General features: G+C 38.5%; 1 protein-coding gene across 2 annotated transcripts in view; it reads left to right on the top strand.

Annotated features, from left to right (window-relative positions):
• Positions 1–25,149, top strand: part of IMMP2L (inner mitochondrial membrane peptidase subunit 2) — a 1,017,993-nt gene that overhangs the window by 160,549 nt on the left and 832,295 nt on the right. The window lies entirely within an intron of this gene.

The following is a 25,149-nucleotide window of genomic DNA, read 5'->3' as shown; positions in this document are numbered from 1 at the left end:
AAGGCGAAGTCTTCCCAACTGGGTGATATATGCACAATTCGCATCACGTTTTTTTCCTTCTGAAGGAGATATTTGCCATTGGACTCCCGACGTATACTACCTCCGGAAGGCTGCAATATATCCCACAGTATAGGCATACAGTGGGATACGTCGCCCAAACATCCTGGGCAGAGTGCTACCTAAAGCATTATGCCCGGAGAAGCTTTCAGACGTCACTGTGCATATATGGACAGTGACTTCAAGAGCTTTGCGATGCTGAAGTCCACAGCCAGAGCATTGGGAGCCCTCTGGCCAGTAATTGCAGCCCTGGAGTAGCCCCTCATGCCACTGTCAATATATAAACAGTGATGTCATGAGCATTGCATTGCCACAGTCCCTGGTCAGAGCATCAGAAGTGCTATGGCCAGCGATTTCAGCTCTGGAGAAGCCCCTGACATCATTGTCCATATATAGACAGTGGTGTCATGAGCATTGCGATGCCAAAGTCCCTGGCACGAGCGTTGGAAGCGGGCTTCAGCTGCTTTGAAAACGGTCGTTGACTCTGGCTGTAAAGGTCCTGCGTTCAGAGGATATGGCCGCTGAGTAGGCAGGACCCAGCCTCTGCTGTATCAGGAAGCTCCAGCGATAACTGTCCATATATGGACAGTTACATCACTGGAGCTTCCCGACACAGACATTTAACAGGCTATTGATGAATGTCATACAGTGGAATCAATCACTCATAGGCTCCATGCTGAAAAAACGTAAACCACGCGGTATGCGTTTTTTGTGGGATCTGACCGGATGGACGAGCATAGTCTACTACACTATTCGATACCTAAATAAAAATGTATATTAAAGTATACCAGTTTAACACAGGCCAAAAGGACACTCTTTTGGCCTTCATGGGTCTAATGGAAGCCTATGGACAGCTCCCAATGTAAACGCTAGACGTAGAGTTATGCAAAAACTATATAAACTAGGCCTTTAAAGGATTGTTTGGGCACAGGTTTTCCATACTGATGACCTATCCACAGCGATCAGCTGTGCCAGAAGCAGATTGATCCGGTCACTGTATAGCGGCCGTGCTGCAGTACTGCAGCTCTGCTCTTATTCAAGTGAATAGGAGCAGAGTTGCAATACTGCAGCACGGCCGCTATACATTGAACGGAGCCATCTGCTTCCATCACCGGACACTGCATAACATCCGGTGCCCAGAGGCAGCTGATTACTTCGGGGTACGCGCGTCCCGTGCCCGGACAGCTCCTTGAAGGTTCTTCTGTCTGTCCCTGCCTGGTTGTAGAGGAATGGTCTAATGTTCAGGTAAGTTTGTGAAGGACTTGTGAAAATGGAATTGTTGCAACAATAATCCAGTGAAACACTATTCTACAAAATGCACAATTGTACAAAACTCACAATGTTATGATCGTAAACTATGGCTTTGTAGCTTAGAAAAGCTGACAATCATATATGAATATGCAAACTTTACAGAAAACTTTCTCTTGAGATTTAATATAAATGATCATATTTTGAGCTCCTATTTAGCCAGGCAATTACAATGTCATTATTTGATTAATAATTGAAGAAGTTGCATAGGAATTTGCTCATCATGCAGGAATTCTGCTCTCCGCTGTATTTACAGTAATGCTTATTAAAATAAATACTGTACATTTAATCACGGAATCTAAAAATTCGTATTTCAAACTTTATTATCTGTAACCTGTGTACCACATGATAGAATAGCCTAAATATCTGTTTCAGAAAAAAAATCCTAAAACCTTAATTTCTAACAAATTGGTAATCTTGCATCTAAAATTGCTGAGCCATTAGTAGCAAAACAGAGATGTGCAGTCTTGTATCCTGAGCAATTGGATTTATTTGCATAAAATTTGGAGTAACATGCTTCAATTAAATTGAAACATTTATTAATGATAAACTCTTTTTAAGGGAGTATCATCTGAAAGAAAAAGAACGTCATTGAGAATCCTTAACAAATATTTACTATTTGATTTGATCATTCATTCCTTTTATTTATTTTAATTAATAATAATTTTTTGGCAGGATGTTAGATGTTTAAAGATACAATAATTTCCCGTGTTAAATTCAAATGACTTTAGGCTTCTGTTCACATCTGTGTTGTTTAACTCCATTATTCTGTTGCATCATAGCAACAGGACAATGACGGAAGTGCCGCATCCGTCACATGATGGACGTCAATGGCACCAGACGGACCCCATTATCGATCGTTTATCCCTATGCATTTTGCATCATGTCGTCGCCACATCGTTTTTTTACACAGGGAGATGTTCTGCCGCATAAAAAATGTGATCAGCTGATTTGTTGGCTGATTGCTGCCATGTTTACACGGGGCAGTGATCAGGGACAAACGTTCATATGATTGCTCGTTCCACCGATCATCAGCCCGTGTAAAAGGGCCTTTAGTGTGTGTAGGCTTCCTTATCTCATCTGTCACGATAGAGTTTATGATTGATCACAGTATTGAGTCTGGAAGAACAAGGGAGGCTCACACAGGACACTGATTAAATCCTCTGCCAGTTTTGCAGACGTATGTAGGCTCACAATTGTGGGATGGGGGACAGGGTGCAGTCAGTGCTTCTGGGTGTGGTAGAAAATCATAGCATCATCGTGCCCACCCCTTCTCCAGCTGATTTCAGAAACAACTGAAGAGTAGAGGTGGTGCCTTCAAAGTGGCGCAACTTAACCATTTGTGTCTCGATATAGAAGAAGTGTGTATTTCAAGGGAATCTGTCATCAAAAAACTATCATCCTTTCCTATATAGCGGTATGGGCGGCAAAAATCTGATAACAGACTCCCTTTAATCTAGCTGTAGTAACCTATTCATAAGACTTTGTGATCCTGTTTGTACATTTCATAAATCTTCTATTTTCTAGCTACATTTTACACATTTAAACTTCAGAATCCACTGTGATCACCGGGAATTCATGTCTTGTTTTTATATCTAAGGTGTATTTCCAGGAACAGCTGTTTGGCAATTAAGCCTGTCTTAGATCCTTTACAAAAAGGTTACGATCAGATAATAAAGTGACTTGAACTTTTCTTGGTCATTAGGGTGTACTTTTTAACCAACGAACATATGGACAGCACTGAAAACTGGAAGAGAGTGTAAGGTGGCAGCAATAATTAGTGCTCCACGAGATGCTCATTCAACTGAATCCAGGCTAAATAGCCATCCATTAAAAACTTGTCTTTCACATTATAATGGAAATATATGGAATCACTAGGGACAATATTAAATTAATTGCCTTCATTTACCGGTGGCCTGAGAGTAATGTCAAACACCATAGACATTGAATTCCTTCACTCTCTTATTTTATTTCTTACTAATGGGAGTTTTTTTTTTTTTACCATTTAATGCAAAATAAAGTATAGATATATTAGTATGGGACCTTCCCCTGTACACGGACATATACATGTAGCTACCGATCAGCTATAACATCAAAACCACCTGCCTAATATTGTGTAGGTCCCCCTAACGCCACCAAAACAACTCTGATGACCTGTCGAGGCATGAACTCCACAAGTCCACTGAAGGTGTCCTGCGGTATCTGACTCCAAGACATTAGCAGCAGGTCCTTTAACTCCTTCCTGCCACAGCCATGAGGAATTTAGTTTTTTGTTTTTTTTTTCCGATTTGCAAAAGCCATAACTCCTTTTTTTTTTTTTTACCCGTCGTTAAAGCTGTATGAGGGTTTGATTTTTTAACAAGTTATCGTTTTTCATGACCCTATTTGTACCATATAATATACTGGGAAACTACTTCCCATTCCACCCCACAATTTTTTTTCTTCCAAACAGCAATTTCTCCATTTGTTTTTTTGGGTTTGGTTTTTACCACGTTCATCGTGCAATAAAAATGACAATAGCAACTTCATTCTGTGGGTCAGTACGCTTACGGTGATATCAAATTTATATAGTTTTTTTTTATGTTTTACTACTTTTACAAGGAAAAAAACGAATTGTTAAAAATAAAGTTTGTTTTGCGTCGCCATATTCTGAGAGCCATTATTTTTTTTTTATTTTTTTGTCGAGCAGTACGAGAGCTTATTTTTTGCATGACGAGCTGTAGTTTCTAAAGGTACCAATTTGGGATACATGCAAATTTTTGATCACTTTTTATAAATAATTTTTTTTTTATTATTTTTTTTTTTTACTACTTTCACTGTCCGGTTTAAATAATGTTAAATTGTAATATTTCAGACATTTAAGGATGCGGTACCAATTATGTTTATTTATTTTTTCAATGCTTTAGGGGGAAAATGGGAAAATGTTTTTATCTTTTAAATTTAATAATTTATGTGTACATAAAAAAACAACCTTATTTGACTCTTTTTATTTTTTTATAAGTCTCCCTAGGGGACTTAAACCACGGATCGCTGGCACGATATACTAGCACAATATAATGCAATACTAATGTATTGGAGTATAATGTATTGCAGTGTATCATGATTCTGACAGTCCTCTATTAAGTCCTGCCAGAGACAGGGCTTAATAGAAGGACAAAGATAGCAGACCTGGGAGCCTTTATTAGGCAAATACAACGTACGTATAGAAAATCAAAGTAGAAACTGTTTTTTGGGGCGGTAACTCTACATGTCCTGAGGATTGAATGCTTCAGGGCTATGTCAGGGTTGAATAGTGTACTCACCCACTTCCCTCCAACACCCTGTACATTCATTACGCCAATTATTTGCTAAAGGCAATGTATGTCTTTGCTTATTGATTGACGTACACAATTTTATTTGTTCATGTAGATGTAACAATTCCTCTGCCTTATGCGACAATACCGTTAAAGTGGGGATATTTATCTGCATGTTTCTGCTGGTTTTCAGAACACTTGCTAATATTTGTGGGCACTGTGGCACTATGTGGGCTCTATGTGGGTTCTGGTATTATCTAGAGTGGGCAATGTGGCACTATCTACAGGGGTATTGTGGCACTATCTACATGGGCATTGTGGTGTTTTCTGGTGACTGGGACAAAAAAAACCTAAGGAATAAAACATCCATTTTATTTTTTAACGGCTATGAAAAACAGATGGCAAATGGCGGTTAAAAACGATCAGACGGCTGGGAAATGGATTAAAATTTTGAGACACACGGATGCAAAACAGCAATGAAAATCAGACAGTTGATCCGTTAACTGCCCTGTTTTTTTTTCACATTTTGTAAATATAGCCCTCTTCAGTCTTCGCTCACAGCGATCCAGGCTGATGGAAAGAGAAGAAGACTAATTGTTAGAGAGCTGCAACAGCGTAATATATCTATATAGATATATAGTAAAAAGAAAAGCAGCACAAAAAAAGAGAAAAAATCTCTATAATACTGTGTGTGCAAGCCTCTGGACCTCGACCTCCAGTCCCACATATAGATATCCAGAAGATAGGCAGCACTCCACATAAATTTGTCAAGTGAAAAATGATTTTATTCACCCATATAAAGTGCGGCTTTTCAGCCCCGGTGTGGGCCTTTCTCAAGCTAGTTTAACAATGTGCACAACACAGTTTATATGTCATAGGGACAAGTTGTGTTTTTTTAATAGCACCATTTTGAGGTACATATTATTTATTGATTAACTTTTATTAACTTTTTTTGGGGGGGGATAGAAAAAACTGAAATTTTGCCACTCTTTTTTGCATCCTAAATCTACGCCATTTACCATGTGGTATAAATAACACAATAACTTTATTCAACGGGTTGTTACGATTGTAACGATGCCAAATTTGTATAGATTTTGTATGTTTGACTACTTTAACACAGTAAAAACGCTTTTTTTTCAAAATTATTTGTTTTTATGTCTTCATATTTGAAGATCCATAACTTTTTTTTATTGTTCCGCCGATGCAGTTGTATGATGGCTTTTTTTTTGCTGGAAGACTTTTTATTGGTACCATTTTGGAATAGATGCGACTTTTTGATCACTTTTTATCACTTTTTTTTAAAGTCAGGACTCACAGGAAACGGCAATTGTTCGATAGTTTTTATTTTATTTTTTACGGCGTTCACGTGCAGGTTAAATAATATAATAGCTTTATAGTCGGGGTCGTTACGAACGCGGCGATACCAAATATGTGTAACTTTTTTTTACCTTATTTTGGTTTTTTAATAGTAAAGCAGTTTGTAATGGGAAAAAGTGTTTTTTTCATTTTTTTGTCACTTTTTTTTAAATTAACTTTATTAAACTTTTTTTTAAACTTTTATACTAGTCCCACTAGGGGACTTTAATATGCGATTCTCCGATTGCTTTTATAATACACTGCAATACTTTTGTATTGCAGTGTATTACTGCCTGTCGGTTTAAAAAGGACAGGCATCTGCTAGGCAATGCCTCCGGCATGATCTAGCAGGCATTCAAAACAGGCAGACCTGGAGGCCTTTATTATGCCCCCGGCTGCCATCGGAGAGACAGACACTCGGCGATTTTATCGCCGGGTGTCGGTGGGGGAGAGAGGGAGCACCCTCCCTCTCTCCAAAACCACTCCGATGCGGTGCTCGCTATTGAACGCCGCATCTGAGGGGTTAAACGGGTGAGATAGATACTGATATCGATCTCACACGTTCTAGCAGGGACGCCCTCAGCTACCTCTGGTAGCTGAGAGCAGGGAGATTTAACGGCTTCCTGCTCTGTTTATTTATTCTGATGCAGCGCCGTGAAAAGGCTTATGCATCGGAATAAAGCCCATTAGTGGCCACCGTGAAAAGGTGTATTGGCGGTCACTAACGGGTTAACTGCGCATGTCTATGCAGGTGAATAATCACATTTGAACATGTGACGACTCTGACGTATCGAAGTCCTAGTTATTGGATGTCCACAATCCACTGTGTGTGCTACATTAGCATGCGCACAGCGAAGTCCACCGCGATCCATGTCTATATTAAAGAAGGGCAAGAGAATCAACTCTATCCCATACTTGTTCACATACATATGTTGTATAAATTATATCTATATTCATTGCTGTAAATAGATTGGTTCGGGGTACCGTTCATATTCATCTTCTGTTTAAGCACATATTTAAGAAGGACATTCTATTGTATCCGCATGGCAACCCGTACCAAAACAACCAGTCCCTTTCTCAAGAGAACCTAGTTCCTTGGTGACCAGACGCATCTATAAACAATATGTGCAGACCGCACACATTGCTCACCATGCATCAGTGTTCGGGAGACCAATTCGCAGTACTGGTTTCAGTACCGCACATAGAGTTTATCCAAATCTACATCCTCTAAACCGGTATCACCCCTAGCAACCATATGATTTCTTCTTTACAGAGAATATTATCCATCCAATAGAAAAACGTATAAAAAAAGGTCATGTTAATGTACATATTCTACATGCATAGACATTAAAAAATATTACCATAACTTGGCCTAAGTTTTAATACAAATAAATATATCAGGGCAGCTATGATTGTCTGGAGTCCCGTATAGTAGGTATTCCATTAAGATCACTTATTGGCCGAGGGTGAAAAATGCGGCAAACGGCGTCCAGGCAGATCAAAATCTGCATTTTAAGGTAGAATTTTCTGACTGCAAAAAACTCTGTGTGAGCATACCCTTAGACAAACATGGGAATAAATAATAGTAATTCAAAATATTACAATGTATTTAAGATAAAACATTTATATTTGGTAACCTAATATACATAGCCACCTATACAATAATATAATAGTGTAAAAAAAAAATATAAAAAAATATCGGAATTGTTTTAGTTGTTTTACAAATTATTAAAGTTTACCCAATAATATATCATCTAAAGTCATACCTACCTCAAGATGCTACCTGCCTTAAAGTAAAACTTTATCTCCTTCCCCCTGCCGCCATTTCCGCTTTTTCCTCCCTACTTTCCAAAAACCGTAACTTTTTTGCAGGACGTGTTGTTGTTTTTTATGGCACTATTTATTGTACAGTATAACGTACTGGGAAAAAAATATTTGTGGGGTGGAATGGGAAACAGTGATTCATCCATTGTTTTTTGGTTTTAATTTCTACGGCGTTCACCGTGCAGTAAAATTGACATATTAACTTTATTGTGCGGGTCATTACGATTACAGTGATACCAATTTGATATTTTTTTTTTTTTTACGTTTTGCTTCTTTTACAAGGAAAAAACAAATTGTTAAAAAGAAAAAAAATTTGGTGTTGCCATATTCTGAGAACCATAACTTTTTTTATTCTTCCATCGATTGAGTTGTGTTTTTTGTAGTAGATGAGGTGACCCAAAAACAGTGATTCTGGTGTTGTTGTTATTTTTTACACTGCAAACACCATGCGGTTTATTTTTTTTATATATTGTAATAGAGTTCAGACTTCTATTTATGTGGCGATACCAGTTATGTTGTGTTTTACATTCCTTTTGGGGAAAAATAGGAAAGGGCGTATATGTTGAACATTTTATATTTTTACTTTTTAATATATTGAATCAACTTTATTTAACGTTTTTATTAGTCCCCTTAAGAGACAGGAACCAGCGAACATTGGATCACTTGCACAATATACTGCATGTGTATACTGCATGTATTGCAGTATATTGCGATTTTGAGAAACTATTTTTAAGCTCCGCCTCTTACAGAGCGTAGTAAGAGTACCAAGATGGCAGCTCTGGAGGGGGCCTACATTAGGCCCCCAGACTGCTATTGTAACCATTAGCACCCAGTGGGGGGAGGGGCATATGGAACTTTAGTGGGGGCTGCCCCCCAGTTTCTAATGCCTTCGATCCCGCTCGTTACAGTGTATTGTAACATACAGCCAACATGCTCGTCTTATGAGTGGGCTCAGCCTGTGAGCACGCTCCATTCCCCCCCCCCCCAACCTCCTCTGTAAATATATTTTTGGATATAGGGAAAAGGTTAATTAAAAATACAAAAATAAAAGTCTGCATAGCTATACTTCTATTGAAAATGAGAAAAGTCAGATGAGTCCTGGAATAAATGGAATCAAGTGGTAAAAAAAAAAATTTGGTCTAATCCTTAAGACTATAATTAACTGTTTCCTAAAGGGGTGAGGTTTTAATTTTTTTAATTTTATTTTGCATCTGTTTGGCAAAGTATTGTTTTTGAAAAAAGAAAGTTAGCATTAAGAAAGGGGAGCCAGACATGTAATCTGTGATACTTTGTACTACTTTTGAATTTTATCATTGGATAATATACATCTTTCAGTGCTTCTGCTGGAATGATTGTGACCTTCATCCAGTACTCGGCTCTTGTGCAGTAGATTGCCGTTGGCTCTCTGATCTCGATGGCCTGTGAGTGATCGTTGATGGATTTAGCAGCTATGTATGGTGTCTGTTGAGTTGTGGTAATCAAAGCAAAATATTCACAAATGAAAAACTCTTGAACTTTTTTTTATAGACTAGTTTCAAAGTCTGAGCCCTTTGATAAATAAAAGCCAAAGATGTATCAAAGAAGTAAAATTCTATTGGGATTAATTTTCTGTGATCTAGCTGATAATATTTTTAAACCAGAATTTAACTTTTTCTTCACACTGAAGTGAACAAATATTTTTCGCTGTATAGATAGATAGATTTTCTCTAGTTTATATAGTCATCAGTATATTTACTTTACTGCACTCTAGACGATAGTTTACATAAGGGACATTTATACAGAAGTCGTAATTTTGGGACACATAATCACATCTGTCATCTTGCCTTACCCCTTATTGACTGAGTCTGTTTTGGCCTTTAGGATCAAGCCAGAATTTTAAAATCTGTGAAATTAGTGTGAACTAATAGTTTTGTATATCCAAGTGATTCTGATATTCTTTTTGTGGTGTGTTATGTATATGTGGTAAATGTAGGCCGATTTTATGATTTGTGTTTTTTTAGTAAAAGCACAAAAATGAAGAAAATTAAAAAAATACATAGTTTATCTTCCTTTGTTTAACTTGAATATGGTACACATGCACATATGTATGTGTGTGTATGTATGTATGTATGTATATATATATATATATATATATATATGTGTATATATATATATATATATATATATATATATATATATATACACACACACACAAAATAGAGCACAGAAGCAGCACTCAATAGCAAAAAATGAAATATATTCACCCAGCACAGCAACGTTTCACTTCCTCCATGGAAGCATTTTCAAGCAATTGTTTGAAAATGCTTCCATGGAGTAAGTGAAACGTTGCTGTGCCGGGTGAATATATTTCATTTTTTGCTATTGAGTGCTGCTTCTGTGCTCTCTTTTTGGTATACTACATTGGGAGAGCGTCACTCCCTGTTATTTGAAGCTTAGCACCTGCCACATTTGGTTTTCTGCACAGTGCTGCTGCTATCGTATGTTTGATTTTATTTTTATACACACATATATATATATATATATATATATATATATATATATATATATATATATCCACTCACCAGGCTGACCTCCAAACCTTGACTTCTATAGAATAATGGCACAAAAAAAGAGAGTGGCATAATGTAAAAATTAAAATGTATTCACCAATATTAGCATAAATTATACACATGCTGGATTTTGTAGTACTACAATTATGATATGTTATGATGAGATTGCACTTTTGCACTTTTTATTTTGTTCACAATTGATATCTCCAATTGTTCGTAATAAGATGTATAAATTATACTAATATTTGTAAACCTTTGCATGACATGGGTGTGTATATATACCCCAATACCACTTGTTCACTTTGCTTGAAAATGCCCCTATGGTAGGGTCGAAACGTCGCCTTTTCACTATGGGTGAATACATTTTCATTTTTACATTGTGTCCACTGGAGTTGCGCTCTTCTTTTTTTTTTTTTGTCCCATTTTATATGTACATTCTGCCCTGGGTGATTTTAATTAGTTTACTGCTGGCTCCTACCAATCCCAAGTATATGTAGGCCTAGTCCCAGTTTTTGGGGTATGGGGGGCGTGGGGACCCACCTTATAGAGGTCGCCCTGTCGTGGCAGGTGGGCTCACCACATTTTATCAAAATGTGCGCTAAGAACCTCACTATTGTAAGTGGATTCAGCAGCAATGCATATTTATTTATAGTTTTTATGTGGCACTAGTTTTCGCAGAGGGCTGTCACCGTTTTTGGATATTGTGTTTTGCAGTCTTCGCTTCCTTGCACCTGAATACATGTTTTGTTTAATTTTGTTGGATTGTGCTGATCAAATGTTGTTGTCTCTGTATTTATATACTAGTCCTTCTCAATGAATTAGAATATCATCAAAAAGTTAATTTATTTCAGTAATTCAATTCAAAAAGTGAAACTCCTGTATTATATAGATTAATTACACACGGAGTGATCTGTTTCCAGCATTTTTTTCTTTTAATGTTGATTATTATGGTAACCGTTAATGAATACCCAAAATTTAGTGTCTCACATAATTTGAATATTATATAAGCCCAATTTGCTAGACGGCTGCGCTGACTCTGGACTTGATATAACACAGTGGACCAACACCAGCAGATGACATGGCTCCCCAAACCATCACGGACTGTGGAAACTTCACGCTGGACCACAAGCAACTTGGATTGACGCCTCTCCACTCTTCCTCCAGACTCTGGGACCTTGATTTCCAAATGAAATGCAAAATTTACTTTCATCTGAAAACAGGACTTTGGAGCACTGAGCAACAGACCAGTCCTCTTAAAGGGAAGGTGCCATTACTTTATTTTTTTTTATCATATTGCTTTTAATATGATATTAACATACATTTTATTTATTTGTGTTTTCATGTTCTACTTTTTACTGTATTCTTATTTTACTTCTCTATGGGGGCTGCCATTTTTTTAAATCTCTGTATGTGTTGATTAACGACACATACAGAGATGGAATACGGCACATACAACCCCATAGAGAATGCGAAGGGAGCCGTTCCATTCTCAGAAGCATACGCCTGCGTCGCTCCCACACAGACCAAAATTAAGCTCATTCGCAGAGCTAAATGCGGCGCCATTTTTATGTGGACCGGAAGCCGCTGCCGGACAGTCAGATGACGACTTCCGGCCGCGTCTTCCGGCCATATGTTCAGGCGCAAGGAATAGGAGTGTAGACCAGCGGCGGTGGCAGGTAATTTATGTTCGTTATGTGATGTGTGTATTATGTTCGTGTGATACTGTCTGATGAGCCCTGTACCTAATCCTCCTAAACTGTGCAGTCGCTCAGAAAATGGCGGCACACAGTGTAGAAGGTTTGAAGATTCAAACCCTTCCTTCTCCTGGCACTAGCCAGAATAAGGGAGGGGGGATTGTGTGAGGACACTAGAGAGTGTGTCCACCCCAATTTGCAGTATAAATGAATGAGGTTGCTTTACCACATTGACCATGCTGCAATTTTGGGAACTGCTCCCTCTAGTGCCCACCAAATGTTGTAAGTTAAAATGTAATTTATAATATTTCCTGACTTCTCAAAAAATTAAAACAATATGTAATCACTTAAATAATAATTGTTTAACTGAAAAAAAAAAAAATCTTCAACTTTTATCCAATATTCTCAGAGACTAAGTTTTGGGTTTTCATTAACTGTTAGCCATAACCATCAACATTAAAAGAACAAAATGCTGGCAATAGATCACTCTGTAATTAAACTATATAATATGAGGTTAATTTTTAATTTGATTACTGAAATAAATTAATTCATTGAGAAGGACTAGTGTGTGTGTGTGTGTGTGTGTATATATGTATATATGTGTGTATATATATATATATTTGTAGAAAGAGAAGTGGGAGGCCCTGCTGCACAACTGAGCAACAAGACAAGTACATTAGAATCTCTAGTTTGAGAAATAGACGCCTCACAGGTCCTCAACTGGCAGCTTCATTAAATAGTACCCGCAAAACGCCAGTGTCAACGTCTACAGTGAAGAGGCGACTCCGGGATGCTGGCCTTCAGGGCAGAGTGGCAAAGAAAAAGCCATATCTGAGACTGGCTAACAAAAGGAAAAGATTAATATGGGCAAAAGCACACAGACATTGGACAGAGGAAGATTGGAAAAAAGTGTTATGGACAGACGAATCCAAGTTTGAGGTGTTTGGATCACACAAGAACATTTGTGAGACGCAGAACAACTGAAAAGTTGCTGGAAGAGTCCCTGACGCCATCTGTCAAGCATGGTGGAGGTAATGTGATGGTCTGGGGTTGCTTTGGTGCTGGTAAAGTGGAAGATTTGTACAAGGTAAAAGGGATTTTGAATAAGGAAGGCTATCACTCCATTTTGCAACGCCATGCCATACCCTGTGGACAGCGCTTGATTGGAGCCAATTTCACCCTACAACAGGACAATGACCCAAAGCACACCTCCAAATTATGCAAGAACTATTTAGGGAAGAAGCAGGCAGCTGGTATTCTATCTGTAATGGAGTGGCCAGCGCAGTCACCAGATCTCAACCCCATAGAGCTGTTGTGGAAGCAGCTTGACCGTATGGTACGCAAGAAGTGCCCATCAAGCCAATCCAACTTGTGGGAGGGGCTTCTGGAAGCATGGGGTGAAATTTCTCCGGATTACCTCAGCAAATTAACAGCTAGAATGCCAAAGGTCTGCAATGCTGTAATTGCGGCAAATGGAGCATTCTTTGACTAAAGCAAAGTTTGAAGGAGAAAATTATTATTTCAAATAAAAATTATTATTTCTAACCTTGTCAATGTCTTGACTATAAATTCTAGTCATTTTGCAACTCATTTGATAAATAAAAGTGTGAGTTTTCATGGAAAACACAAAATTGTCTGGGTGACCCCAAACTTTTGATCGGTAGTGTGTATGTGTATATATATATATATATATATATATATATATATATATATATATATATTAAAAAAACTCTCTTTTTCCTTAATTAGTTTACCTTAAAATGTGTTACTCAAGTATGCCTTTGTGTAGGAATATGCTGCATACTTATCATTAGGAGACAAATAGAACAGAAGCGTTGTGGATTTTGTTTTTTATTACTTACTCTTTTGGAGGATGTGGGCTCTACTTTTCTGTATGTCCCTAACAATGCATGCACCTATACATATGACTGTGTCTTGCTAAGAAAGCAGCTGTCCTGCAATTGTGTCAGTCCTTAGCCATTATGAACCGCATTCTGGTCTAGAATAAAGTAAGTTTGGGTGGGAAAAATATACTGTATTGGAAAAAAGGGCAATGAAAAATCAAAAAATGGAGGGATACTGTATGCAAATATGTGAAAAACTCAAGCATGTTCACAGCATGAAAGAACATTTGTAGGGCTATAATTATTTTTCAAAGGGAAAGGTCATACATTTCTTTAGCCCCATCAACCCCTCTATCAGGGACGAACATGCCAAACAATTCAGCACACCATAACAGGTCCCTGTCCATCAAGGTAGGAACCAAATTGTGCACACAAAAAAACAATCACCTACGGAATGTATAAAGGAGCAGTGTCCAACACGGTCTATAGTGACAGTAAAAGATTACCAGTCCCCAAAATAATGTCCGCTTTACTACAACTATTGTCGAGCATACAAGGTTCACCAAAATCCCAAATAAAGCCCATATAATAGTATTAAAGGGAATGTGTCGCAAATTAAAACTTTTTTTAAGTATCGTTACTTATTTCTATTATATTTTTTTACGTTTTTTGCTGTATTTCTTTTTTCTTCCACATGGTGGAAAGTATTAAAAATCAAATAATAATTTGACATGTTTTCCTATGTTGGCCACCAGGGGGGAGCACTTCCCAGAATTACAGCAAGGTGAATAAGGCAAAGCAACCTGACTCACAGCTGCTGTAAATGTGGGAGGGAATCTCACCCCCCCCCTCCCACAAGCCAAGAAAAGGTGTCTTCAAATTGCTAAGCAGTGTCCGGCAGCCATTTTGGGTGTGTTATAGGACACACCAAAAGGCTAAGGGTATGTTCACACGCTTACTAAACAAAGGGAAAACAGCTCATGATTTTCAGCCATTTTTTAATCAAACTCGCGTTTTTCAACTGACGTTTTTGGAGCTGTTTTTCTATAAAGTCAATGAAAATCGGCTCCAAAAACGTCCCAAGAAGTGATGCGCACTTCATTTTGGTGGGCGTCTTTTTACGTGCCGGTTTTGGAAAACGACCACGTAAAAAACGCCCTGTCGGAACAGAACGCCGTATTTCCCATTGAAACCAATGGGCAGATGCTTGTAGGCGTTCTGCTTCCGATTTTTCAGCTGTAAACATTGTGTGTGGCCTTACCCTTAGGGCTTATTGAAACTAACGGGATATACGTCCGTGCAACGCGCGTTGCACAGACCTATATTAGTCTATGGGGCCGTGCAGACAGTTAGTGTTTTTTGCGCAGCGTGAGTCCGCTGCGTAAAAGTCACGACATGTCCGTTCTTTGAGCGTTTTTCGCTCATCACACACCCATTGAAGTCAATGGGTGCGTGAAAACCACGCATGTCGCACGGAAGCACTTCCGTGGGACGCGCGTGATTCGCGCAACAGCGGTGAAAAGGATGAATGGAAACAGAAAAGCACCACGTGCTTTTCTGTTTACAAACATCCAAACTAAGTGTCATAATGATGGCGGCTGCGCATCATACGGGGATGACACACGGAGCTGTTAAGTGGCTTTTGCGCATGAAAAAAACGCGGCGCTTTGCGTGCGCAAAAGGCACTTAACAGCTCCGTGTGTCAGCCCCGTATGATGCGCGGCTGCGTGATTTTCGCGCAGCCGCCATCATTATGACACTCCGTTTGGATGTTTGCAAACAGAAAAGTACGTGGTGCTTTTCTGTTTTCATTCATCCTTTTCACCGCTGTTGCGCGAATCCCGCTTCCGTGCGACATGCGTGGTTTTCACGCACCCATTGACTTCAATGGGTGCGTGATGCGCGAAAAACGCTCAAAGAACGGACATGTCGTGACTTTTACGCAGCGGACTCACGCTGCGCAAAAGACACGGACTGTCTGCACGGCCTCATAGACTAATATAGGTCCCTGCGACGCGCGTGAAAATCACGTGCGTTGCACGGACGTATAACACGCTAGTTTAAATGAGCCCTTAGAATGATGAAAGTGAAGTGAATGACTTTTCAGTTGACCGGTTCACACGCCGTGTATTTGATACGTTTTTTTTTTTGCACATTTTACGTGCAAAAAAAAACACATAAAAAAAACGCTTGATTACACTGGATTTTGCGTGTTTGGGGGGATTTGTGTGTGTGGGGGGGTGCTCGCCGCTGATTCTTCAAAACAGCTGATAAGCGGCTATGAAGTATCAGCGGCGCCCGTGCACACTCCGCTCTGCCACACACGGGAAGTCTTAAAAGGGTCGTCCAGGAAAACATGGCGCCGCACCTGTCCTCAGGTTGTGTGTGGTATTACAGCTCTGTCCTATTCACTTCAATGGAGGTGAACTGCAATACCAGACACAACCTGAGGACAGGTGTGGCGCTGTCTCTCCAATCCGGACAACCCTTCTGTCCTGAGATGACCCGACGGGGGAGGCGGGTGTCAGAGCCACCCACCGCCATCACTGCAGACAGAACCACACAACTACGGCATGAGGGCAGGGCTTGTCCTGAGTGCACTGTCTCTTGTTATGGACAGATTTATAGTCACATGAACCCCGTCTGATGAACCGGTAACCTAGGTCCGATCACATGACAGAGGGGGTCACCAAAAACCCTGTGCACCCTCAGCCCGTCCATCCAGACCTTTCCTGGTTATATCTGCTTTTGGGAAAGCTGGGTGACCACCATTACCCCTCCTACTGGAGTGTGTTTAGGGATGTGACTAATGAACCTCTCACACTCCAGTAGGAGGGGGTAATGGTGGTCACCCAGATTTCCCAGACCCCTGAACGGTAAATCTCTCTAGTTGTGCTGAGACTGTTTGGGGATGTGACTAATGAACCTCTCAGTCTCAGCACAACCTCAGAGATTTACCGTTCAGGGGTCTGGGAAAGCTGGGTGACCACCATTACCCCCTCCTACTGGAGTGTGTTTGGGGATGTGACTAATGAACCTCTCACACTCCAGTAGGAGGGGTAATGGTGGTCACCCAGCTTTCCCAGACCCCTGAACGGTAAATCTTTCTAGTTGTGCTGAGACTGAGAGGTTCATTAGTCACATCCCCAAACAGTCTCAGCACAACTAGAGAGATTTACCGTTCAGGGCTTTCCCTGTACAGTTGCATCATGTGTCCTTCATAAAGGGGGAGGGTCCCGTCGCGCGGGGGGGGGGCGTTAGGGGTGGGGGCCCATCGGGGGGGCCGTTAGGGGTGGGGGCCCGTCGAGGGTCACAAGAGCGGTGGTCTGTGAGATAGAGAGTGGGGCAGACAGAGAAACACATATCTTACCTGCTGTGCAGCTGGTCTTCATAATGGCGCCTGCTCTTTCCCTACAAACAGCTGCTCTGCTGTGTAACTCTGACCTGCGTCTGCGCAGTACAGAGCCAGAGAGCAGAGTCAATGGAACGGCTCCCGTTCATTGTGCCCTATTCACTGTAGCTGCCGTATTCCATCTCTGTAGCTGCCGTATTCCATCTCTGTATGTGTCGTTAATCCACACATACAGAGATGAAAAACAAAATGGCAGCCCCCATAGAGAAGTAAAAGTAAAACACCAACACACAAATAAATAAAATGTGTTTTAATAACATACTAAAAGCAATATTATATAAAAAAAAAAATTCTGCGACACCCGTCCTTTAAGGAACGGATTGCTTATTAGAAATCCTCTAAATAATAAAAATTGCCCATACTATCTCACCAAACAACTTAATGAGCAGATATGACATCTTTATGTGGCAGAACATTGTCCTAACAACAAAAAAATAAAACTAGCTTTTGACAAAATTTTAGTTTGAATTAATTTCAGACCCCATTCCACTTTCTATCCTTTTGAGGTATATCCCAAATGACTCAATCTAAAAAAGTAGATCCCCTTGCTCCCAAAGTAATGTAATAGAAAAAGATCTGCTTTAAGCATAAAAAAGTACAGAGGGAGAGGAGACCTTGATAAGTGATTGTTTGAATGCAAGTGTAGTTGTTAATAATGAATTTGTTGTATCTGGCACACAATTGGAAGAGGTGTCAGCGAAGCATATTTTAACCCCTTTACGACTGCCCACTGTCTTTTGACGATCACTTCAGTTAAATAAAGGTAAAAAAAAAAAGTTTCCCCTCTGTGTCCTTTCACAAAATCAATTGTCTCCCTCACACATACTGTGACAAAAAACAATTGTTTTCACTAAAATTTACAGTATAAATAATACATAATAATATACTGTGTGTATGTGTATATATATATATATATATATATATATATGTGTGTATTATACTATAAATGATATTAGTGATTGAGAGTTTGATGTCGTTTGGTGTAGAGTTAGAAAAATAAATCATAAAAAACCGAAATAAATAAAAGGCTTTTTTTTAATTATCATTCGTGTTCTCGGTTGTATTTTTTTGAAGTTTAGTAGGTTGCATATTCATTATGGCTGCCAGAAAATACAGAGTTGAGGAAGCATATACCCTGCTGTGATCAGATTGGAACACTGATTCAATATCTGAAGTTGACATTTTTCTTGAAAGTGACAGAGAATGCGTTGTTTGAAGTGATTCCTCTGAAGTTGCCACAACGTCAAGTACAGTGTAGAGTTCAGCCCCTGAAATTGCACTACCCCACCCTCCCGAAACAGATTTAGTGTGGGTACTCGCAAAGTAATTCACTCCTACAATAAGTGACTTTACTGCTACTCCTGGCATAAATCCCAGTATCAGTGATTTTTCCCTACTTGAAGTTTTTTTAAAATCTTTAGTACTGACTAAGCGTTAAAACACATTGTACAGAAAACTAGTTTGTACGCCACAAGACAGTACATGACACGGTAAACCCTCCTCTAATTATTCTGGGTTGTGGACTCTCAAAAATGCAAGTGAAATTAAATTATTACTGGGCCTCACCCTTAACTTGGGAATCATTTAAAAAAAAAATAATCCCTCCCATTCGTTATCAAGTCCCATACATGCAACTCCCATTTTTTGCCACGGACCAGTTTTGAAATGCTTATTTGGATTTTAATGATAACCTGTGGGTAACCTCTTCCAGCGACATTAGCCATGACTGGCTATATACAGTAAATAAAGGGCTTTACTAAATTTCCCCAAATGGTCACTAACTTTTCCACAAATTCTGCATAAATCAACAGTAAAATCAAATATAAGAAACTTTGTAATATATCTGATCTTACGAAAAAAAATCCTCCTTTAACACTTTTATCAGCCCTCCCCCCCCCCACGCGCACCATAAGTATACAATCTGTATTCTCATAAACTACAGAACATTACGAAGTCATAGCACGTCATGTCTGTCACTTCTTTATGTTGCCCTCATACAGGGCAACATAAATACGTGACAGAACCGCTTTAAAAGACCGCTGTCGTGAGACAGCGGCACTTTTAATTAGAGTGTAGGGGTTTCTGTATAAAAGTGCTTAAAAAAGGATGCGCATGCTGTTTCAGGAGAAGCAACCGGGATACATCTGGATAAGCTCTGCTGTCAGGTGAACTCTGAAAGAACTGTATTTGAACGTTACTGTAAGAGTTAATTCGTTTCCTCTTCCTACTCAAGTTTAAACAAATATCATAGTCACATTTACTGTTTGACAGGTTGAGATCACCAAGAGACGTCTTATGTTGAGAAAAAGTTCTTCGAAGTTTTACAATGGCAATGAAATCCTTAATCAGCTTCATGGTTATTGATAGTAATTATCTTTTGTTCAGGTGCTGTGCGGCTTCTTGCATCCTTCTGAGGCTTGTAATGCTTTCTACCAGTAACTTTATTGACTAATTAAAATCTCTGCTATTTAATATTGCATTACAATATAAACTCTGTATGCCATTGTAAACCTCCACTAGGCTTACACTTCAGTGAATTTAACACATTCTCACTTTGCAATGACAAAGAGTTGCAAGATTTTCTAGATTGATTGAATACACAGCCATTTTCATTTGTAATTGTAGGGCTTAGTATAATTATAATGTCTAATTAATATTGCCTATTTATTTGTATTTTAAGTAATTAGTAACTGCATGGAGTATTTATTTTAAAGGAGTTCCCCAGTTATAATAAATTGATGGCCTAGCTTTAGTATAGGCCATTAATATCTGATCGGTGGGGGTCCAACTCCCAGTATCTCGCTAATGAGCTGTTTTCAAGGGGCCGTGGCGCCCATGCGAGCGCTAGTTCCCCTTCATTCTTTACCTGCTCGTTCTGTGAATAGTCGACACACTTGAAATGGCGGTTCACAGTATTACAGCCTTCTCCCATTCACTTAATTTTTATACATGAGGCCAATTTTCCATTCAGTTGTATTTCTGGCAGTGCATGTGAGTGTTTCCTTGGAGAAAAAGATCAAATATATCAATAGAAAAATTAAACAATTTAAAATGTGGAGACGAAGTTTGTTAAAAGGATTCCACTGAAATCAGAAATAACCATGTTATGTAATAAACATAAAAATTAAATTTTTCTTGTAATTAACATATAAGCATTCTTACTGTGGAATGCAGCCTGAAGCATTCTGGGTTTTGTCTGGGTTCTATCCAAAAAAATAAACAAATAAAGAAATTATATATATATATATATATATATATATATATATATATATATATATATATATATATATATATATAAAATTTTATTTTCATAATTTTTCTCTAAATTTAGTATTTAAACTTTTCAATTCAGAAGAATTGTATTTAATCCCATCCACCTCCTACCGGATAAGAGCTCTGTATGTATTACCAACAGATATTTCTATTGATATCACCACTATTAGTTGATTTTTATTATTATGAGTTTAGTAAGCCATACTGTATTCTCAGATCCGTAATTGCCAGGTAGACATGACTCAACCTTTTGGTCTTAAAAATTAAAGGCCAAAGCAATATCCTTGATGGAATTACAGCTTTATTATGCTTAGGTGAAAATGCTTTAGGACCTATATTGCACTTAAATGTTTAATGCCATGCTGTCAACATGGATTCAACTGACGTGTGAGTTTTATTGTTATCTTTTCTAATATAAACTGTACGGTACAGTTCTATCATCAGTGCAAATATACATTTTTTAGCCATACTTTAAAAAACAAAGCAGTACATGTTTGCTGCATTTCTTGTTACCATATTTTATTCTATTAATTTAGAATGTCTTAATATTTGTACCACTGAATACATAGAATTTGAAGATGTCCCTAAAACATTGAATGCGGTTAGTTAAAGGGTGTGAAACCTACAACTTTCCACAGATTATACTGTTTATTTAATTATGACAACAACATAATTTCTAAACATACCCAAAACTATTTTAGAAAACAAAAAAAACATAGTTGACAGAACTATCTAAATACTGTACACCATTCTAAAAAAAATCAATAGGACGGTGTATGTATGTGCAAAGATAAAAGGAAGTGAAGCGGCATAGGTCCCGATTAATGGGATGGTGTCACGCTGTCCTGTATCGGGCAAACCACAGCCGATCATCTACAATCTTTCCGCCAGTATTCGGACAACAGCACATCTCCAATAGTATCCAATAAAGGTATATTTATTCCTCACATTGAGCATAAAATAGCGATGTTTCGACCCATTGTCAGTGTAGGGTCTTTCTCACGGCTTGAGAAAGGCCCTACACTCACAATGGGTCAAAACATTGCTATTTTATACTCAATGTAAGACAAATAAGTATACCTTTAGTCGATACTATTGGAGATGTGCTGTTGTCCGAATACTGGTGGAAAGAGTATATTTTTGTGAACACAGTATAAATTTATCCACAAATTAACACAAAGATTAAGTTAAACTATACATAATATGGGTAAGAATTGAAGAACACCCACTGAACTTTAATCCACTATGCCCCATTATTGCAACTATGAACCACTGCACTGCCCAGCACCTGAAAGGCGTTGTCAGGGGGTACTGAGACAATGACAGTCAGCAGTATTTCTAGAGTTATCAATCGATTATTCAGTTGCTGTTATTCTTACCAAACCGCTTGTGTTTTCTATATGGCGCATGATGAGTGTAATGGTGTCAGTGCCTGCTTTTGCCGGACGTCCGGGGGCAATAAGTGCGTAAGTCTGATCTGCACATCTTGCATACCCTATTCCGATGTCATGCGCAAGACACATCAGATGTCACCCATGTTTGCACACACTACAGAAAGCATCTATATTCTTATTTATGTAATGACAGACATGTTCGCAATTATTTTAATAAACCGAACCATTAGAATTATTAGTATACACCCCAATCACTAGCATGTGAGGTTGACCCACAAGGATACTCTGTTTCATATAATTAAAAAGACATGCCCCAGACACCCTACATGTTATATAACCAATAACGTATAATATGCTTAGAAAGTTGCAGATCCACAACTAAATAAATATTATAGACTTGCATATAATACACATACATAGAAATAAATGCATAAAACATGATTACAATACAGAAATCACACCAGTGATGCCACTACGCAAGGAACGTTTCAATAACCATAAATGTAATTTGATTATCAGTTTGTTAAAGTTTACCTATCATTTAAAAAACTTTCTAACATGACATAGTGTTATGTCAGAGATTTAATTGGTGGGGGTCCGGATAATGAGATTGCCTAAAGGATGGGGAAAAAGCTTTTTCTATTAGCCTATATACTTCTAATCCCACCTCTCCAAAGAAGCTCCGCTGTCAGCTAAGCGGTTTTGTTCTTTCATTCCAACTATCAGGGAGGGTGTCCACACCCGGACATGTCAGAAGAAGGTTTTTAAATAGCAAGAGACTGCATAAGGGTTTCTACCTATTTTGCTCTGAGTTTGGCCACAGGGACTACAAGGAAAGGTGAGCGGTTTCCATCTGTCCCCGTTTTTGTGGTGTTGTGTGGTGGTCAGTGTTGCTGTAAAACTGTGTCTGTGGGGGGACGTGGCCCAGAGCCCAGGTGGCTTAGACTGGCAGCATGGGTGCTGTTGCTCTCCTGGGTTGCTCCCTCTGCAGGTGCTGTGTTGCAGTGGCACTGGTTGTCATGCACTGCACTTGATCGAGTAGGGACCTACTTTAAAGCGGTCGACGTGAAGTGGCAAGTGGGCTCCTACAGTTCGATCAAAATGTAAACTAAGAACCTCATGTTAATAAATTTTTTAATTTTGCCGATCCAGGTTTACTTCTCTCCCATTGTGATTGCATACATTCATATGCTTACCTTTTTGGCCTTTGGCATCACGTGCTGTGTAGACCACGCTGCTGGGGTTCTCTGTGTTGTAGTCTGCATTGATGGCACACTCTTGTAGTAAAGGCGTTGGCCAGGACATTACACAGTAGCAGCTCCCACTGACACCACTAGTGCTAAATGTTCAAGTAATTTCCCCCTTATCCAAGATTGGACTATTTTTTATTAGCTGTTGAGATTTCTGGACCATTGAGTTCCAGAAGAATGGAATTTTACTGTTCTCTACTATTGAACAATGAATAGTCTGGTTTAGTCTGATTCTATGACCAGTACAGTAGATCAGTTTTATAAAATAGTATGGTCCAGATGTACCAAGACTGGCTTTTTAATACACTGGTCAAACTCAGAAACTTGTCGGAGTAAATTGCAAGTAATTTATTAATAGGTGTAACAGTAAATCTGTTGACCCCATCCCTTTCTTTTCTTTTTCAATGCCGGGCACAGTGTAAAAGTAAAAAAAAAAAAAACGCAAATGCTTGTGCAAAACAGTAATTCGCATAAATATGCAGCTTTTTGGCGCAACTTATGTGGAGCTAATCGCATAATAAATGAGGGCCCACAATATGTTTGTTTTCCTTCCAATGTATTTTTAGACGATGCCATAAAGTAATGTGGTCTTAAATTATCCTTCTTACTAATTCTTTAACCTTGCTTAGTACCACCTTTAATGTGAAATGAAGCTGTAGACATGTACTGTGTCTTAATATTGGAAATGGAAAGTATATAATTTTACTCCCTCATTGTTATGCACTGCAACGATAATGATACGGCTCCTTTTGCTAGATACAGACTTATCTTTTCTGTTAAATTAAGAATGGGATGATGAGGGACCTATGCTCACTTCATAACTGAATTCATTTTTCACTTAAATGATATTTTCAATTAATGTGCATTCTTTGCCAATATCTTTATTACTAGAGTGATAGATGATGATTTTGCAATCTGCAGTGTAAAAAGCCTGTATGTTTGACTTAGTCATTTTTTTAAATATTTTTTAGCATGCATTTACAATAAAGGTGTACTACAACAAATTTGAGTTTTATTTGACCCTACACTTATGGTCAGTCAGAGCATTGAAGGGAATGTGTCATAAAAAAAATAAAATGGTATATTGTTTAACCCTTTCACGACCAAGGGTCATTGATGCATTGATTCCCCGTTGTCCAGGTCAAAGTTTCCATTTCTGATATGTACTTCTTTAAGCGATAATATCTTTGCAACCACTTTTTATATCATAATTATTTGTACTTTATTTTTTGCCAAACTTATTCCATGTTTTACGTTTTTAATATGAGCAGACGAATCACAATTACAAGTTTTGTAATTTTTATATATGTATATATATATATATATATATATATAACGTATATAAAAGGCAACACTCCGTAAATAATGAAATAGTACGCAATTGGGCCTTTCTCAAGCCTTGAGAAAGGCCCCATTGATTAGGGTTGAAATGTCGCGTTTGGTGAATAAACTGATCCTTTTTCACTATTTACGGAGTGCTGCTTCGTGTCTGGGGATACATTGTTAAAATTTTGGGACACTGTTAAGTGTCCAGCGAAGACTTGCACCCTACTTCTATTTCTGAGACGGTGCCGCTTTTTTATTGATTTTATAATATGTACGGATGCAGCCATCTTTAACTTGACTGATAACTTTTTGGAGCGTGATATGACACAACAAAAGTTATTGAAAAGTCATTCAAAAATTCAAGATAAGGAATCTAGCCACTGTCTGTAATGTGTGTGTATGTATATATATATATATATATATATATATATATATATATATATAATACACTGTTGCAGCTCTGTAACAATTAGTCGTCTTCTATCTAAGTCAGCCTGGATCGCTGTGAGGGGAGAGGGAAGAAGGCTATAAGGTTACAATCACACGACAGTGGGAAAAAAAAAGGCCAT

The sequence above is a fragment of the Rhinoderma darwinii genome, chromosome 3 (genome assembly GCF_050947455.1).
Source record: "Rhinoderma darwinii isolate aRhiDar2 chromosome 3, aRhiDar2.hap1, whole genome shotgun sequence".
NCBI lineage: Eukaryota > Metazoa > Chordata > Amphibia > Anura > Rhinodermatidae > Rhinoderma > Rhinoderma darwinii.
This window is presented reverse-complemented; position numbering and strand designations above follow the sequence as displayed.